Source organism: Staurois parvus, unplaced genomic scaffold (assembly GCF_062004578.1).
Source record: "Staurois parvus isolate SC_StPar_1 unplaced genomic scaffold, SC_StPar_1.0 ptg000390l, whole genome shotgun sequence".
Lineage (NCBI taxonomy): Eukaryota > Metazoa > Chordata > Amphibia > Anura > Ranidae > Staurois > Staurois parvus.
Genome location: NW_028318186.1, coordinates 6,458,074 through 6,477,821, shown reverse-complemented (window position 1 = coordinate 6,477,821; position 19,748 = coordinate 6,458,074). Strand labels below are relative to the sequence as shown.

The window sequence follows — 19,748 nt, the reverse complement described above, 5'->3', positions numbered from 1 at the left end:
TGATTTGGATGTAAATACCCTCAAATTAAAGCTGACAGTCTGCAGTTAAAGCACATCTTGTTCGTTTCATTTCAAATCCATTGTGTTGGTGTATAGAGCCAAAAAAGTTAGAATTGTGTCGATGTCCCAATATTTATGGACCTGACTGTATATACAGTATATGACAAAGTAGACAACTTAGTGGAACATTTGACCTCAGATAGATCCTAAGCTGATTGGATTGGCCTGTGTATGGTATTCCAAATCAATTCATGCCAAGGTACACATTCAGCTTTGAATATCTGGTTGTAGAGAGATCACATGGTCGATTTGCATAGCTGTTGCTACATGTTGCTAAGTTACTGATAGCTTCTTACACTGCATTTCTAGACAGTTGATTCTAATTCACTAATATATGAATATTTGAATTACTAAAGTAATTGCTGGTTTGAATGTCTAACCATTATTTTTGATTAGATCATTGTACTGTTATTTTGAATTGTTTATTATTTAAAATCACCTATTATATTTGATTATCATTTTGCACTGATTTTTATTATTAATAAATATATATTTTTGCACATTATTGCTTTTTATTTCGTCTTCAAATTAGTGAAAATAAAGAACTCGGATATCAGTTAATTTCTGAAAATTAGTAGGGAATTTACTTAATTACAGATCCCTGCTTGTTTTCATAAATTACATACTGATTATTTTCTCGGAGCTAAAGTTCTGACAAGATCAATAAATTGTTTTAAATTGTTATACAAATATATATTTGAAAGCAAATCTATATAATTTTTTGGCAATAACATGGTGTGGGTTGATTTCTGCCAGTCACAGCCTGTGTCACGCCCCTCCAGCCTAGAATAACAGGGAGGAGAATCATCCATCAATCTACATGGAATATCCCCCCCCCATTGTGTTTAGCTGGTTAGTGGGCATGGAGGAGGAGGAAGGGAGTGGGCTGTCATTTACCAATGTGTATATGTCCACATGAGTGACTTTATAGTCACATGGGCTGCTCAGATGTGATAGGAAAGAAATGCTCAGCAAATTATATTATTTTATAAGCCGATATCACCAAAAGGAAGGCATGGTTGTACTAAAAAAATAATATGTACTGTACCTTGTATCCAAAGGCTCCTTTTACACTTGCAGCAGTGTTTACTGTCCCCTGAAAAGTGACCTGCGGTAGATCGATTTCAGGGGACAGTGAAAGCTGTTTTTCAGGAGTTTTGAAGTGCAGAACTATGCTGGAGCTGTGAGGCAAGTGTTTGCCTCATTGTTGTGCTGCAGTCAAATTCCATTATATTGGGGAATTTTACAGGCTCTGCCTCTTGTCAACCTCGGCATGCCATGCTACAATTCCAGCACTGCAATGCAAAGCAGCAATGTGTACACACCTGAACAGCATCATATCCTCTTGTAGGTGGCTAGTTGAGGGACAGTAAAAATGCTTTTGCTGATTAAACAGGCTCCTATCATAAATGTTAAAAAGGTGTCAGTTTCTATACAGGATGCAATATCTGATTGGATGAACTTTTATTCAAGGACTGACGTGCCACACACCCCTGAACTATGCACTCTGTATGTAGTGTACCCCTGAACTCTGCACTTTGAGCACAATGTGCCTCCCTGAACTCTGCACTCTGGGTGTAGTGCACTCCTGAGCTCTGCACTCTATGTGTAGTGTACCCCTGAATTCTGCACTCTGTATGTAGTGTACCCCTGAACTCTGCACTTTGAGCACGATGTGCCTCTCTGAACTCTGCACTTTGGGTGTAGTGCACTCCTGAACTCTGCACTCTTTGTGTAGCACACTCCTGAACTCTGTACTCTGTATGTAGTGTACCCCTGAACTCTGCACTTTGAGCACAATGTGCCTCTCTGAACTCTGCACTCTGGGTGTAGTGCACTCCGGAACTCTGCACTCTTTGTGTAGCACACTCCAGCCTACAAATGTACATATTTGCCAGCACACCATGGATCTCTGATATGGTCCAAAAAAGTTTTTTTTACCGAAAAAAGATCACATCACAAAAGAATGTGCAATGTTTCAGAGCCACGCAGGTCCCCTTTGTCATGCATGTGATGACATCAGGCATTCTCCAGCCTGCCAAAGTTTAAGGAAAGCCTATACTAAAGGAGCTCTTAATCTGTAAGTGTAAGCATCAAATAGTTGCAGCGCTACCCCCTAAGGGGTCGCTGGGTTTTGGGTCCCCCTAAAACTCTGCACAGCCAGGCAACACACATTTTCTTCCACACTTTGTACACTGGAGACAGAAAACAGTTCTTGAGCTTGGTTTTGTTTTGTTTTATTAAGGGATTAACAACTTGGATAGGGTCTAGGAGTATAGGGATGCCCAAGGAAACTGCAAATTTGAGGACAAATTAGAGCAACTATATACAAAAAATGTGGACAAAAATGTCTCTTCAGAGCATCCAAAGCTCTTTGGTGTAGCTCCTCAGAACCCAAATGAATCCTCCTTTTCACCCAGCTGCCTGAGGGTATTCCCTGAGCAAGGGGGGCTCAAGAACTGCAGAAGACTAGTTGAGTATTATACCTGACCACCCTCTCCCCTTATTTGGTCCAGGGGGTGTAGGAGTACTCACTCTGTTTTTCCTGTTTGCTTGGTGGGTTGGTGGCTGCCTTCAGGCCTTATGCTGGGCTAGCTCCTTCCCTGCTTCACAGGCCATACCCCCAAGGAGACAATGGGGCAGAGGAGATCCTCTCTTCCAGAATCCTGCCTGAAGGTGGGATTCCCTCCTAGGCTCCTTACTCCAGCCTTCCTCTCAGTCCATCTTTCACCCGACGCTGCCCTAACTCTCCCAGGCTCTGAGATACTTAAGGGTTGCCTTGGTCACCATGCCCAGCTTCCTGCCAGGGAATTGACCAAGGTCTCTCAAGCATACAGATCTGAGCCTCCTCCCCTCCCTCCTGCACAAAGTTCCCAGGTTTCTGCAGAGGTGAGAGGGCTCCAGAAGCCCTAACCTGATAGGACCTCCTGGCCTGTCTGGAGGTGAACACCTGTCTCACTCACAGACTGACTCATCCCAGGCTGCTACTCAGCCTCTGTCTAAAAAAATTTATCTAGTTAACCTTGAGGGCGTTACACAGTCCTGAAGCATACTTAAGCCTGCTAAAACCTTGTTTAAAGAATATGTTATCCCAAAATTTTATATTCTGATATGTATCTGTTGTACCATGTCTTTGTGTTAAAAAGTATCCTGTTCTCTTTGTATTGCTTCCTTTTTGTGAAATCAATGGCGTTCCTGTCAGTCCTCCAGCTCTCCAATTTCAAACTGACCACACTAGGCTTGAGAGCACATCCATCTCAATGTGGTCTGTTTTCTGGTTCTGCTGAAATAACAGCTTGCTTGTCCTACAATGGCCAAGAGTTATGCTGACATGTACCCCTGCATGACCAATCACTGGGAAGATTGGTGTCCTGCTGTTTCTCAACCCCCACCTCCCTAAGCCCTTATGCAGCTGAGAAAATAGGTTACGCACTCACTTATTAAAAAAGGAAAAAAAAAATATTTATATATATTTTTACATCTATGCACAAATGTTTTGCCTTTCATTCCTATTTTAAACTGAATGGGTTGTTTTACAAGGTGAGAGACCACATACTGTATACTTTAAAGCTACGTCCAGCATTCCCATTAAAGTGACACTAAACAATTTAAACAAATGTGTATTCTTAACTCAAAAAAATCCCTTCTTTTGCTCTCAGTTTCCTCCAAATCCTTTATTGTTTGCTGCTGTGATCTGACGTCCTGTTAGAGGGTGGCTACGTTTGTTTTCCATGGTCCCACTGTAAGTAAGAATGTAGCCACCCTCTCTTGATTCACTCCTGATATGGACTATGGACTGTGAGATGTGTAGTGTACATAGATTACTGTACATGGCAGTAACTAATGTGCACTGCTCGTTCCAAAGAAAAAGAAGTACTTGGAAAAGGAGAGGTTTGGGAGCTCAAGGAGGATGTCACAGGAGGCAAAAATCACCGTAAGAAACTATTATTTTATGAAAATATATTACAGGGTCGTTAGGTAGTGAATGTACATGGATTAATTTTGGAAAATAAGGGTATCATTTAGTGTCACTGTAACCACTTGAGGTCTGGAAGACTTTACCACCAGGCCATTTTTTGCTATTTGGCACTGCGCTACTTGAACTGGTAATTGCTCAGTCATGTTGTGCCCATTTGAAATATATGCCATTTTTTTCACACAAATATAGCTTTATTTGATGGTATTTAATCACCACTGGATTTTTTTTTGTTATATAAATGAAAAAAAAGTGTCTAAAAACTATGGTATATATACTGAAATTTGTATTTATTTATTTTTTTAAATACTAGTAATGGCGGTGATCAGTGGCTTATAGTGGGACTGTGATAGTGTGGCAGGTAATTTGACACTAACTGATACTGAATGGGAGGTACACTAAATGACATTGACATCACCAGTGACGCTACTAAAGTGATCATAGATAATACTGTACACTGTCTTTGTAATAATAACACTGTCTAGGAAGAGGTTAACATTTCGGGGTAATCAAGGGGTTAAGTGTGTGACTAACAAGTGTTAATGTGTGCTGCTTTTTACTAAAAAAATCAGTTTTTTCCTTCTCCCTGCTTTGCGGATAGAATCTTTCCCTCTTTACAGAGCTCTGTGTGCTTGTCAACACAGGGCTCTGGGTTGTGATTGGACACAGCTGATCACAGCGGGAACCGACTAGGGGGAGGCGGGTGCTCATGTGCTCTGAACCCGGATGATGTGGGTTGGTCTTTGTTAAGTGTTTATGATCTCTGTTAGGTACTCTCAGACGCAGGATGAAGGGTTTTTTTTGAAAGCTGGGTAATTTTTGTTAAAAAAAAAACTGTGATGAAAAAATTTAGAGACCACTGACCTCTCCCTGTGAAAATGTCAGTGTGTGGCAGTCATATTGATCCAGTGGCTTCAATACTCTGATTTTAATCCATATAACCAAAATTTTTATATATTGCAGTTCACCAATCATTAGATGTGATGGCTGCATTAGTTTCCTTTTCTTAGGCTTTTTCCCTTCTCTTTGCACCTGGTAATCTGGCCAGTAACACACCTGCTGTATTAGATTGCCTCCACTCTGGATGAATGAGCACAAGAACAGCAGCATTATCATTCTAGGTGGAGTAGAGTGTTAGATGTATTAGCAGATTTAACCATTAGCCGCCCGGCCAATGGCCGCTTGGCGGCCGGCAAAATCCTTCAGTGTTCCAGTTGGACGCCATATGGTGTCCTCCCTGACATGCACAGTTTGTGCGCCTGCAGAGCCGCGCAATCTGTCACCGACCGTGTACCTCGGACCACATGCACATGTCATGTGATTAGCCGTGACCAAATCACAGCTAAGCACAAAAAAAAAAACCCTGAATGAATCGATGTCATTCAGGTAAATGCTTGCTTATAGCAAAGTAATTCTTTGCTATAAGCAAATTGTGTAAAAAAAAAAATACTGATCACCTCCCCAAAGTAGTACAGTGTTACTATGGTAACATTGAACTACTTTGGTCATAGTGAAATATGAGAAAAAAATCTTAAAAAAAAGAAAAAAAAAGTAATACAAAATTAAAAATAATAAAAAAAATTTAAAAAAAATGTAATTTTTTTTTCCGTACTGTCACCAGTCAGTGTCCCTGATCACCGCCATGCCAGTTATATGATGACGCTGTACTGCACTGGTGACAATATGTAAAAAAAAAATAGTGAAAATAATTTTTTTAAATTTTTTCATTTTCCGAAAAATTCTGACAAAAAAAATATAACTTCAAAAAACTCGCCATTCCTCTTATGAAGTACGTCGGACTGTCTACTTTGCAAAAAGGGGTCATTTGGGGGATATCTGTACTGTTCTGGCATTCTTGGACCTCAAGAAATTAGATTGGCCGTCACTACTTCAGGATTGATCAATATTCAGATATATCCCGTAGTTTGTGAACTCTATAACTTTCCTAAAAACTAAAAAATACATCCTAATTTGGGTTATTTTCACCAAAGACATGTAGCAGAATACATCTTGGCCTAAATTTATGAAGAACAATTATTTATTTGCAAACTTTTATAACAGAAACAGAAAAAATTTTTTTTTTTTAAATTTTTAGTCTTTTTTTGTTAATTTAGCAAAAAATAAAAACCCCAGCGGTGATTAAAAACCACAAAAGAAAGCTCTAGTTGTGTGAAGAAAATGATAAAATTTTAATTTGGGTGCAATGTTGTATGACCGCGCAAAGTGTCATTCAAAGTGAAACCTGAAAAATGGCCTGGGCAGGAAGGGGGTAAAAGTGCCCGGTATGGAAATGGTTAAATACAATAACAAACTGAAGCTAAATCTCAGTTAAACTTTATAAGCAGTTACAGAAATACGTTTTTATTCATTGGGGATAAAAGTTTAACATAAATAAAGGCTGATCATTTTAAGCATCTCTGCAAGTGCTGAATGGTTTGTCGCAGCCCTGTAACTAATACATCCTGCTGGAGAGCTTACTCTTTGGAAAAACAACAGATTTACTGGCTGGATCACCAGATAGAGGAGAAAAAGCCTAAATAGGAAGACTAATGCAGCCATTACATCTAAGGAATGGTAAGCTGCAATATACATTATTAAATGTATGTTTTTGGGTTTAGTTCTGATTTAAGTATCAAAGCTAAATAAATGGATAAAATTAATTTTGTAGAAGGTGGTCAGCAATTGCAGCCCCCTTGTATGGGATAGCTTTGTTTTTAGCAATGACAGTTCCTTTTCACTTTTTTTTTTAGCAGTGGCGGCCCCCTTTATACTGAATTCTCTCCATGTTATACACATTTATACTGAATTCCCTCCATGTTATACACATTTATACTGAATTCCCTCCATGTTATACACATTTATACTGAATTCCTTCCATGTTCTACACATTTATACTGAATTCCCTCCATGTTATACACATTTATACTGAATTCCCTCCATGTTATACACAGTTATACTGAATTCCCTCCATGTTATACACATTTATACTGAATTCCCTCCATGTTATACACAGTTATACTGAATTCCCTCCATGTTATACACATTTATACTGAATTCCCTCCATGTTATACACAGTTATACTGAATTCCCTCCATGTTATACACTTTTATACTGAATTCCCTCCATGTTATACACAGTTATACTGAATTCCCTCCATGTTATACACATTTATACTGAATTCCCTCCATGTTATACACATTTATACTGAATTCCTTCCATGTTCTACACATTTATACTGAATTCCCTCCATGTTATACACATTTATACTGAATTCCCTCCATGTTATACACAGTTATACTGAATTCCCTCCATGTTATACACATTTATACTGAATTCCCTCCATGTTATACACAGTTATACTGAATTCCCTCCATGTTATACACATTTATACTGAATTCCCTCCATGTTATACACAGTTATACTGAATTCCCTCCATGTTATACACATTTATACTGAATTCCCTCCATGTTATACACAGTTATACTGAATTCCCTCCATGTTATACACATTTATACTGAATTCCCTCCATGTTATACACAGTTATACTGAATTCCCTCCATGTTATACACTTTTATACTGAATTCCCTCCATGTTATACACAGTTATACTGAATTCCCTCCATGTTATACACATTTATACTGAATTCCCTCCATGTTATACACAGTTATACTGAATTCCCTCCATGTTATACACATTTATACTGAATTCCCTCCATGTTATACACATTTATAAAGAATTAGCCAAGTATTAATTGTTTTATCTGAAAGCTCTGTAACTCTAATTCTCTGTACAAGAATTGCACACTTCAGATAAACCTCTAACAATGATTCTAACACCATACAAACCAAATGCCAGATTTCTGATCTATTTCTTACCTTTTATATTAGGATTGTAGTGTAGTCCTTGTTCTTGGACAGTCTTCAGCTAAAGTAATAAACATTGCCCTTTGAAATGCATTAAACTAAAATGCAACTAATGCCCAGTACAGGGAAGCCTTGCCCACATGTACTGAAAAAGTAAAAAAAACATTATGCAATTGTTTCCAAACAAGCTTTCACGTGAAAGCTGTACAAATATATACAGCACACGGGACGTTTTTACAACGGCTGTTTTTGTTTTTTGATATTTTTTTCTACAGCCAGTAAACTCCCCAGCATGTTATCCTATGTGTCCATACACACATAGACTGTAATCAATGTTTTTTGACAGGGACATTTTTTGGCTGGAGAAAACCCAGGATTAGTGGGTTTCTAGAGGAGTTGTTTATCTGTAAAAACGCTCTAACACTGAAAAACATGGCAAAACTTCATTTTTGACTAAAAAAAAACTAAAAACACAAACGTGAAAAAACGCAGCAAAACGCCACTAAATGCTAATACAAAAATGCTAAAAACTACGTTTTTAACGTGACTTTACACAGCTAACATGACCAGCCTTATTAAAACGCCCAGTGTGCATGGAGTTTAAAACCTTTCTGCTTCAATATTTTTATTGAATTTTCAGAGCAAACATGACAAGCTCACAGTTCGCCCCTGCAGGGGCAGAGCTAAACAGTCACATGTAAGAGTAAGAACAAATAGGCAAAGTATAATGTTAAATCAGCAGAGTTCTAACCAAAACCAAAGAGGACTAGTAGGAAGGCCAAAGCAAATATTGCTATTATTGCCAGGCTGTCCTCTTAGGAGCACTAATCCCCAATGACAAGTATCATTTAGAAAGAGAAAGGAAGAACAAAGAGTAAGAAAAGAAGAGAAGGGGAATGCAGGGAAGGAGATAGAAGCAAGAGAGAGAAGAAAAGTCAAGAGAGGAAGAGGGTATCACGGACTCGGGAAAAGCGTGGGCAACACCTATAAGCAACCATTAATGATTGGAGGTGAGGATGGGAAGGAATAGATTCATTATCCAGGGTGCCCAAACTTTAAGAAACTTTGGGTGTGAGTGCTTAAGAATACTGGACATCTCCTAATTAACCATCATGGCGGTCATCGGGGTCTTCACACCCTGGAAGGCAACCAAAGAAGTCTTCCAGGCTTGTGCTATGGTACATTTGGCAGAGATGAAAAGATAGGAAGACAATTTATGCTGGGGTTCGAAAAGACCCGGAATAGGAAAATGTAGGAGAGCCTACCCAACACCTTTCATATAAATCCACAGCAAGGTAAACTGTGACTTATCATTTTTTTAATCTGCATGCATGCTACAGAACATATAAACAAGAGTCTAACTGTGTCCACAGCTTGCCAAGAGTTTATATGGTAACCTAAAGTACAAAGTCTGAACACACAGATGTGCAATACCTATCCAAAGGTACATGACATCAGAGCTGCAATCAGGATACAGATATTGTGTTTATGTGAAACTACTCGGTAGAAGGTGGCACTCTTTTCTGCTCAGCTTATCTCTACCCCCTTATGCATTGACACAGGAATGGACACTGATTGGCTGCTGCCAACACCAAAGTGGAACAGGAGACCTGCCAGGACAGTGTTAGTGAGACTTAGGGACAGCGGCAGTGAGAAGTTATAGGACTGGAGAAAATCTCCTCTTCCACAAGCGGAATAGGAGATCTACCAGGACCCAAGGTAAGAGGGAGTGTGAGGCTCAGGGACCTTGCTGCAGTGAGAAGTGATAGGGTTGGAGAAGAGTGTCACCATATGTCAGGGCGGGGCTGTGGAACGGACAGGTAGGCCTAGTGGCAGGGTAAAGCACTGGCTGACGACAACCACCACCAACAGACCGAAGTCCCTCAGGACGCGGAGTCTAAGTCCCAGGCTGCCCTTCACCAGGGCCCCTGATGGTGGGGATGGACTTGACGCAGCCAGGTACCAGGTCGCGGCCCCCGAGACACCCCGGCTGCGGTAATGGCCGCCGCCAATGGCATGTAGCTGGTGAGAATGACAATAGCGTAGTCAGGCAAGCTGGGTCGACAACAACGGGACAAAACGGTACAGAACAGTAGACAGAGAATCACAGGTCACGGGCCGGGTTCAGCAACGGAAGGTCAGATCGAAGGAAAACACAGAGAATGGTCTTAATCACAAGCCGAGTCAGAATACCAGAAGAGTCACGAGCGTATACACAGAGCTGTAGGAAGACAAAGACACAAGACACAAGTGCAAAGAGCATGTGCGGGCCACAGGCTTATATGTCATCAGCCACACCCCTCTGGGGGATGGACCTCAGAGACCTGAAGGCATAAAAGGATTCCCACCATGCACAGCAGAATCCAAGATGGACGCCAGCACATGGAGTAACAAAACCTCAGGGAAAAGGTAGGACCTTGACACCATACCATAAGATCCAATTTCCTTTTACAGAGCTTTCTTCTTTTAAAAAAGCTAATTGAAACAATTGCAGGTGTGTTGGCAGTTGCTCTGTGGTACAGGGTGGGTCATCGTTGGTGCAGGCAGAGGGAACCAAACAGTCCAGCAGTGGAGTAGTGCTACAGATGGGTGCTTATCTGGGATTTCTTCTGGCCCCTTTGACCAGGTCACTGAGTTAATATACCAACATGCACCCCATCACCTCAGCCAAATGGTGGGAAGAATGGAATGGCAAACTTGAGTTAAGTGTGGCGACGGACATCCCTGGTGATTACTTGAGCCAAGAATCAGATTTGTAAAGCAGCATTAGCGAGAGATCGCCAAGTGGCCGTCTTACAAATACAAACGGGCCCAGACATATCACACCTATAAGCTTCTAGCCTTGAATTGATACCTACCTACTATCTCAATGTCATCTGTAGAATTTACAAAACTGACAGAAGAAGTTGAGGTCCATCTAATCTATGGCAGTCCACTAGCATGTAATCAGGGTCTTCCAAAAGAGTTCTTTATGTTAGAACTATGTTCCTGCTCTGAGGTTTTTCAGGTCAACTATGTTAATGTGTCCAAGCTTACAGTGTAGATTTGTTTATTGTGTCCTGTGTTTGACTTGCTGAACCGGTGGTTCCTGAGCAGGAAGGGTTATGGACATGTCTCGCTTTTTTCAGGAAGGTTACCACCTTCTGCAAGTCATTCTATATGAATAGAGGCTCATTAGTTCCCTAAAAAGGATGCGTGGGGAAAAATTGCCAAAATGTAGCTGTAATGCGGTCGGTATGAGCCACCCTTTGGGGAAAGTGCAGTTGGGGTTCCCATTGGGGTCTGGAACCTATAGACGTATAAGGATTGGTATTACCTTAAGCTGGACCCAGTTATGGATTATTGCTACCTTCTGTAGTGATGCCTCAGAAGGAGAACAAGCATGGAGTTATGGAAAAGTGTGTTTCCTGTGTCCAATAGTAACATATGAGACATTGTCACTGGGAGTGAGGTGACAGCTTCACCAATTTTTTGGTAAAATATAAAAGATGATGTTATGCCAAGTAAACAGATACCGTACATGTCACGCTGTACATTTGACTTCTTCCTGCTTCTACAGTTAAATCTTCTGTAAAGGATGAGGTTCAGTTCAGAAAATCTGTACAATTTCTAAAAACTGTGTCTGAAAAAATACAGTTTTATATAATATTTATAGCTGGAGCAGCCTACTTTCTGTTTGCTTGCAACCATGTTACACCCTAAATATAAAAAGCCAGAGGTAGCCTTTAACATAAAAGATAGTTTTTTTGTTTGTTTTTTTTAACAGAGAAAGTCTGTTGGCTGTCTATACCTCAAAACTATTGGCTTTCCCAATAGGGTATAAAAACTAGCGTATCTGTATATTTTCCTCTATCTGGGGAATATCCCAATTTTATTAATCTATGATGCAATCAGCTTGCTCTCCATTTCCCGTATAGTGGCCTGCATAAACAGGCTTAGTGGTGCTATTCTGTTAAAATGTACCATCTTCATTAAGTCTTTGGGAAAAAAAAGAAACAATCTCATATTTACAACTGTAATCTCATTGCTCTTTCCCTCAGAAATAGCAATCTGTCAGAAAAGGATGAACCTTTTCACTGCCATGTCTATAGGACATACTGCACTGTGTGCTGCCGTATGGACCTGACATTTCTTCTGCTGCCATAAGCTCATGTTCACGTCAGTGAGTTTATAGCAAAATTGTTCAGCAGACTCTGCTGAACAAACCAATAGCTCTGATAAGCAGATGACAATCCTCTGATCAGAGCTATTCACCCGAAAAATGAACACCCCCCCCCCGTGCAATTACTAAAACTGATCACCTGTATGTGTCTCTCTGCAGTGACTGAAAGCCAGTAGGAGGGAGAGAAGTATCCAACTTTCAGCTGCTGCAGAGAGAGCCATACAGGGTGTCACGATCAGGGGTCAAGCTCAAAGAACAGTTGCTATAGCAGTGGAAAGGCTCACCTGAAACCAGCAGGATAGGTACACAGGCAGGTCACCGTGGCGGAGGAGTGGGATCACCCGAGGTGCGGAGTCTAAGTACCAACCGGTGTTCACCAGAGCTCCTGATGGTGGAGATGGATTTGGCTGCGTGTTAGCACCAGGTCACGGTCCTCAGGATCACCCCACCAGGAGGTGAGAAAGCTGAGGTCCAGTAGCATATAAGCAAGTATGGATCAAACGGAAGCGTGGTCAGTAAACAAGCCAAGGTCGGTAATGAGCAGTCGCAGGCTGGCATCAGACAGAAGCATAGTCGAGAACAAGCCAAGGCTCAATAACGAGTGATAGCAAAATAGGGATAACAGCAGAGAAGACAAGGAGCGAGATACTGGCTGGAGAGCACAATAATCTGGCAAACAGGAAGTGCAGAGACATGGCTTATATGAGGAAGTTCATGGGGTGGAGCAAGGGGTTCAAGGTTCATGCTAAACAAAGTCAAGGTAGGATCAACCAAATAGTTGTCAAGGGAGCTGTCCAGCATTCCTGGTGGCTCAGCAAGAAGAAACATTGCCACTCATCAGAGAAGGCCCAGGCTCTGACATAGAGGATCAATTCCAGTAATGCTCCCCCCCCACCGTGTTGATCACCCTTCCTGCCCACACCAACTTTACCCATCTGCCTGGGCCCCCCTGCTGCCTGAGCCCCATACAGGACTGTGCCCCCTTATCCATAGCCCTGCCCCTCTCAGTAGTAATACCCAGCTCTGCTGATCCCCCACTCAGTAGTAACCCACAGCTCTGCTCATGCCCCATTCAATAGTAACCCCAGCTCTGCTCATCCTCTGGTTTGCTGATCTTTCTCTCTCTCCAGTCCCCACCCACCTCCCACACTGCGCATCAGGTGTGACATTCCTAGATTCTCTTACTCTGGTCCCCCAGCTCTGCTGATCCTCTGCCACTCAGTCCTCTCTCTACAGGCCCCGCCCACCTCCCTGCTATGATGCTCCCTGACTGCGCACCATGTGTGACATTGCTAGATTCTCTTACTCTGGTCCCCCAGCTCTGCTGATCCTCTGCCACTCAATCCTCTCTCTACTGTCCCCGCTTACCTTCTGCTATATAATTTCCATGTTGCACACCACATATGCTGTCTGCTAGTTGATCTGCTCCAGTCCAGACCCCACTCACCTTCATGCAGCTTCATAATGCACACCAGATGTGAAGTCTGCACCAGACACCCCCAGAATATACAGTATACACATGAACTGGAAGTGACTGCTGATTACATCTTTCTGGTTTGCTTGTTTGTTTCCCAGTGGATCCTGAGATCTCATACCTGCAAAGTAAAGTGAAGCTAAAGCTGAATAAAAGCCTCTGAAAAGCTGCAGGTGCTGTAAGTGACCTTTGTCAGACTTCTATGGAGGCTTTGGTGATGCTTTGAAGCACCAAGAAAGTGACGTGGGGTATAATTTTTGAAGCAAAGCCAAAGCAACGTGTAAACAGAATTGTAAACTTACCATTTTATTTAGTGACAGGGGGTTTGACTTGCATTAAGAGTGCTTTAACAAAGTATGCAAAATGCCAAATTTTGAAGCAAGTGTGAACAAGCCTTGAGGTCATGAGCTATGGAGGGAACAAAGTTTCCATAAAGGGGGTGTGTAGCTTCTCACCCAGATGACTTAAATAGTTTCTATGCCCGTTCTGACCTTGTAAAAAGGATGCACTGGTCAAATTACCTTCATCTCCAGGGGACATGCCCCTTGCAGTATTCCCAGATGTGAGGTGGGTTTTGCAAGGAGTAAATGTGAAAAAGGCAGCTGGGCCTGATAATATTGCTGGATGCATTTTGAAGGGTTGTACTTCTCATTAAGTCCATGTACTTACAGATGTAATTAATATCTTGTTACAGCAGAAGACTTTCCCCACATGTATACCGGACACTTTTGCCCCCTTCCTGGCAGGCCAGTTTTCAGCATTGTCGTGCTTTGAATAACAATTGTGTAGTCACGCAACACTGTACTCAAATTCATTTTTTTTCACACAAATAAAGCTTTCTTTTGGTGGAACTGAATCACCATTTTGATTTTGATATTTTGCTAAATGAAAAAAATGCAAAAATAAAGATAAATAATCTTTATTCATAAATTTAGGCCAAATGTATTCTGTTACATTTCTTTGGAAATTTCTGAAAATAACCCAAATATATATATATATATATGTATACACACAGTTGTGTTCAAAATAATAGCAGTCCGACATCACTAACCTGATCCATCACTGTTTTTGGTACAAATGATATTTCTACATTGCAAATAATTTACTAGCTGGTGTAGTAGAGTAATAGAAATCCAACAGACCCAACAGTCATGACATGCATGCTGCTGATTCTGTGTAATTGAATCACTAATTGAAAGGGGCATGTTCAAAATAATAGCAGTGTGGAGTTCTATTAGTGAGGTCATTCATTCTTTGAAAAACAGGTGGCAATTATTGCCCTTATTTAAGGAAGGAAGGCAGCAAATGTTGTACATGCTGGTTACAGTGCATTTCTCTCTGACATTCTGTGGAAAATGGGTCGTTCCAGACATTGTTCAGAAGAACAGCGTACCTTGATTAAAAAGTTGATTGGAGAGGGGAAACATATAAAGAAGTGCAGAAAATGATAGGCTGCTCAGCTAAAAGGATCGCAAATGCTTTATAATGGCAACCAAAATCTGAAAGATGGGGAAGAAAGCGAAAAACTACCATTCACATGGATAGAAGAATAGCCTAAATGGCAAGGACTCAGCCAACAATCAGCTCCAGGAAGATCAAAGAAGGTCTGAAGTTACCTGTGAGTACTGTTACAATTAGAAGACGCCTATGTGAAGCCAAGCTATCTGCAAGAAGCCCCCGCAAAGTCCCACTGTTGAAAAAAAGACATGTGCTGAAGAGGTTACAATTTTCCAAAGAGCACATTGACTGGCCTAAAGAGAAATGGCGCAACATTTTGTGGACTGATGAAAGTGGCCGGAGACAGTTTGTCAAACGACCCCCAAACACTGAATTCAAGCCACAGTACACTGTGAAGACAGTGAAGCATGGTGGTGCAAGCATCATGATATGGGGATGTTTCTCATACTACGGTGTTGGGTCTATTTATCGCATACCAGGGATCATGGATCAGTTTGAATACATCAGAATACTTGAAGAGGTCATGCTGCCTTATGCTGAAGAGGAAATGCCCTTGAAATGGGTGTTCCAACAAGACAACGATCCCAAACACACCAGTAAACGTGCAACATCTTGGTTCCAGACCAACAAGATTGACGTTATGGAGTGGCCAGCCCAATCCCCAGATCTTAATCCAATAGAAAACTTGTGGGGTGACATCAAAAATGCAGTCTAATATTCACTTTTCTTCAATTTTTTTAGAGAAACAACACAAATTTGATATATTTTTCTTCATGTGATTGGTCACAGCTAATCACATGGTACAAAATGGCTGTGATTGGCCCTGTTTGTACCATGTGATCACTGTGACCAATCACAGCTGACAACAATAGTAAATGAATTGATTTCATTCAGTATACATGTTTTGCTTATAACAGTGAAATTAACTAGTATAAGCAGATCAGCACGATAGTACAGAGATCAGCACAATAGTACACAATGAATGACATGAATCAATGCCATCCATTGTGTACAGTTGTCATGTGACCTGTTGTGATTGGTCACAGCAAGCACATGGTACCGGCTGCGGCTTTCCTTTTCAATCTGCAGTGCTATAATTTTCTGCAAAATGCTATGGAAGCTGGTGTACAGAACACCCCCTATATATTTAATTTCCTGCTTGTGTGATTGGTTTACTGATTTTGCCAGACGTCTGCACTAAGATAGAAATCAGATTTTGAGCAGCTTCTGCGATAGAAATGTAATTTTTGTTAAGATACCAAAGGGAATCATGTCTACAGGGATGCAGACCCTACCACTTCCCTCTTTAGAGCCCTGCAGGCGCAGCAGCTGACTGATAATTATGAAAACAATCCCATACAGATTCACTCGGCACATGGACACAGACAAACAAACAGCTATTCCTTCAGAATAACAAAAGGTAGGAATTTGCAACAAAGTTTGTTAAAATCCCTGCAATGTACAGAGATCCCCCAGAGGGGATTTTTTTTTTCTGGACAAAAGTGAAGTTACTCTTTAAAGATGTAAAACATTCTCCCTGTGCCACAAAAATGTACTTTGCTCTGTCTGAATGACTGTAGTCTAGTGGCTTTTACACCAAATATAGTGAAATGCTTTGAAAAACTTGTTTTGCAGCATATTAAAGGAAGCATACCAGTAGTTTTAGATCCCTTTCAGTTTGCATTCCAGTCAAAAGGGTCAACTGAGGATACAATTGCTATAGCCCTTTGTAATGGTCTTACTCACCTTGAGGGGAAAAATATTGTTGTTATATTGCAGTTTGTGCACCTTTTTTATTATTATTATTATTATTATACAGGATTTATATAGCACCAACAGTTTGCTCAGCGCTTTACAAAATAAAGGGAGACAATAAAGCAACAACACAGTTCAGTACAAGAGGGTTAGGAGGGCCCTGGTCTTTGGAGCTTACAATCTAAGACTCTGCTTTTAATGCTGTTTTACCAATGAAAATTGGTTCCAAGCTTGGTATTTTGGGCTTGGGGTCTGCAATCTGGATTTTGGATTTTTTAATAAATAGGCCTCAGGTAGTCACACCTGGTGAGCAGTCTTCTTCTGTATTGTTGTGAAGTACAGATCCTGCACAGGGATATGTGTTAAGCCTGCTATTATTTAGCTTGTATACCTCTGGTTGTACTGCTTATTACGAGGAAAATTGTGTAATTAAATTTTCAGATGACACTGCGTTGTTGTAGGAAGGATTAAGAAAGGCTCTACATTCAGTAAAAATAAATAAATGGAGATGGTGAAAGGAAAATGATCTACAGTTAGATGTGAGCAAAGCTAAGGAGATGATCATAGACTTTTGAAGAAAGAGGCCTGAGGCATAGCCCAGTGGTTATAGATGGAGAGGAGGTTGAGATGGTGAGTAGTTTAGGTTTTTGGGTACAATAATTACAGATGAACTTTCATGGTCCCCTCACGTATCAGGGTTGATGGTAAAAGGTGCAGCAACCATTGTAATTTCTGAGGTGACTAAAGAAAGGTGGGCTGTGACAAGAAATACTTTGCTTTCATGTCACCCTGTGGCAAAGCATGTGCATGGCCAATGCCATGCAATGCAAGCGGGTCCATAGTGTAGTGCAGAGGATAATATTTTTTTTCCAACATAGACAAACAAACATAACAGACAAATTCAATCCCTTCCTCATTTGCATACACTGTATATGGTAAATGTTCTGACATTAGTATTACAACAAAGTTGTATAGCGAAAAGAAAAAACCTCAATATATCCAACACATGAAACTTACTTATTTAAATATTTGATATTATACCTCTCTTCTTCTCTGCCACCTCCAAGACACTATCAGTAAAGTCATTAAAATGTACCTCCAATTTTGATGATATTCCTATCCCTCCTATTTCTCCCCAGTAAAGTATTTTGGCCCCTCCCATTCTGGTTTCTTAATCCGGTCATAGATGGTTCAAATATTGGCTGGTTCAACAAGGACATCAGTAGGCAGGCTGATTGTACCCAAGTTGATCTATCAGATTTTTATATGCAGTTATTACCAGTGGCTATAGGCACTAGCAGCAATCACTGTGTTCTCCAAGCAGGGACAGCTCCTCGTGCCCCCTTGCCGGGAGAACACAATAGCTCCGTTGTAGGGATTACCCCATCAACACTGACTGTTTTGATGGGGAAATTGCACGGGTTGTAGGAAAAAAATAGCAAATTCTATGGCCTGCCTTAATGGTGTTTAGATAACCGAGGAACATATCTGTCAAATTTTCTTTCACCTCTGTCTAATTAACTGGGTCCAGCTGTGCAATCTCTCTCTGGGTCCAGTAGCATATATAGCAGGTAGGGATAAGCAGAAGCATGGTTGGTAAACAAGCCAAAGGATGGTTGCAGTTTGGGATTAAGCAGAAGTGTAGTCAAGGAACAAGCTGTCTCTCCTGGAGTGTTACCCTTAATTCGTGCCCCAATATGGCAGGGTTTTAAGTTCTGCTTGTGTTGTAAGTGTAGCACCCCCCTAGTGCAGCTAGGGGGAGCTAGCCCCCCCACCAGATTAGCCCCCTACTACTGACTGTTTACCTGAGTTAAAGAACCAGGAACCAGATCCCCTGCTCAGGAAGAGAGTTTCCAGATTGCTGGGCAAAGAGGAGTTCATATAAGGTTTGGGGTGGTACAAATAGGAGCTGCTGACTAGCACTCCAACAAACACTGCATCACAGAAGAGAAACTTGTGAATAATTCAGGAAGTTGTCCTCAGATTTCAATTCCCTTGGGCATCCTATACACCCCCGATCCCCCACACCCTATCCAAGTTCTAATCCCCTCAATAAATACCAAAGCTAACACTCAAGGACTGTTTTTTTGTCTCCAGATGAAAGCTTGTGTGGAAAATGCAGGATGACTGACTGTGTAGGACCATAGGGGGACCCATGTTCATCAGTAATCCCTAAGGGGGTAGTGCTACATAAGTATTACATAAATACAAGAAATGATTTAAGGTAAATTTTGAATCAAACAGTTCCTCCAAGAGGAGTATATTTCCCCCTGCATGTATCAGTTGAGGCAAGGAGGATATAAAGTGACATATCTGCCCATATCTCCAATGGTGTACATCCCCATTTTTGTCATAATTCTTGCAATGTACAAACTGTGGTTCCTCTCATTACATCTTTTAATCTCAATGTGTTCCCCTTCTGTCCAGTGTAGAAATGCCAACTCTTCTTTCCCTGGAACAAAATAATTAGTACCTGTGAGGGGTATTAATGGGGAATTTTACTGCCAATTAAATGGTTTATGTACAGTATTGTATCCCACACCTTTAGTGCATTAATTGTAAGTGGATTAGTGTCTAGTTAACTCACAAAACCAGAGTTGGGTCTAGACCAGTCTTTCTAACAATGCTTTGCTGTGTATTCTTTACATGTTTACCCAACTTCTCAATTGTGCATTTTGGTCTTAGACAGCTATTCAAGATATTTTTACTGCCTAGTAGTACCTTCAAAAATCTCGCACTGCCAAGCCTCCTTCTCTTCTTGCTTTAGTTAATACAGCATAGGAAATCCTGGGTCACCTATCATTCAAAAGACTGCAGTGCTGTAAAAAATACCTCATGATATCTTGGGTAAGATTTACATTTTTACTATGTTTTTTCCCAGGCCATGAGTGGAACTTCACTAATTTTTTAAAGCCATGCTTATCCTAATGGCCAATTTATCTGAAAGCACCTTTTTTAAAATTTTGTTCCCCCAGGACTTCTGGTCTTGGCCACCTAGAT

At 41.0% G+C, this 19,748-nt stretch overlaps 1 protein-coding gene across 1 annotated transcript in view; it reads right to left on the bottom strand.

Moving 5' to 3' along the window:
- The window catches only part of LOC149455654 (cytochrome P450 2K1-like), a 63,637-nt gene extending 55,600 nt beyond the window's left edge, over positions 1-8,037 (bottom strand). The window contains exon 1 of the mRNA XM_089686048.1: positions 7,912-8,037. The gene's annotated coding sequence lies outside the window, so the exon portion shown is untranslated. The remainder of the gene's footprint in view (positions 1-7,911) is intronic.
- Between the last annotated feature and the right edge of the window lie 11,711 nt (positions 8,038-19,748).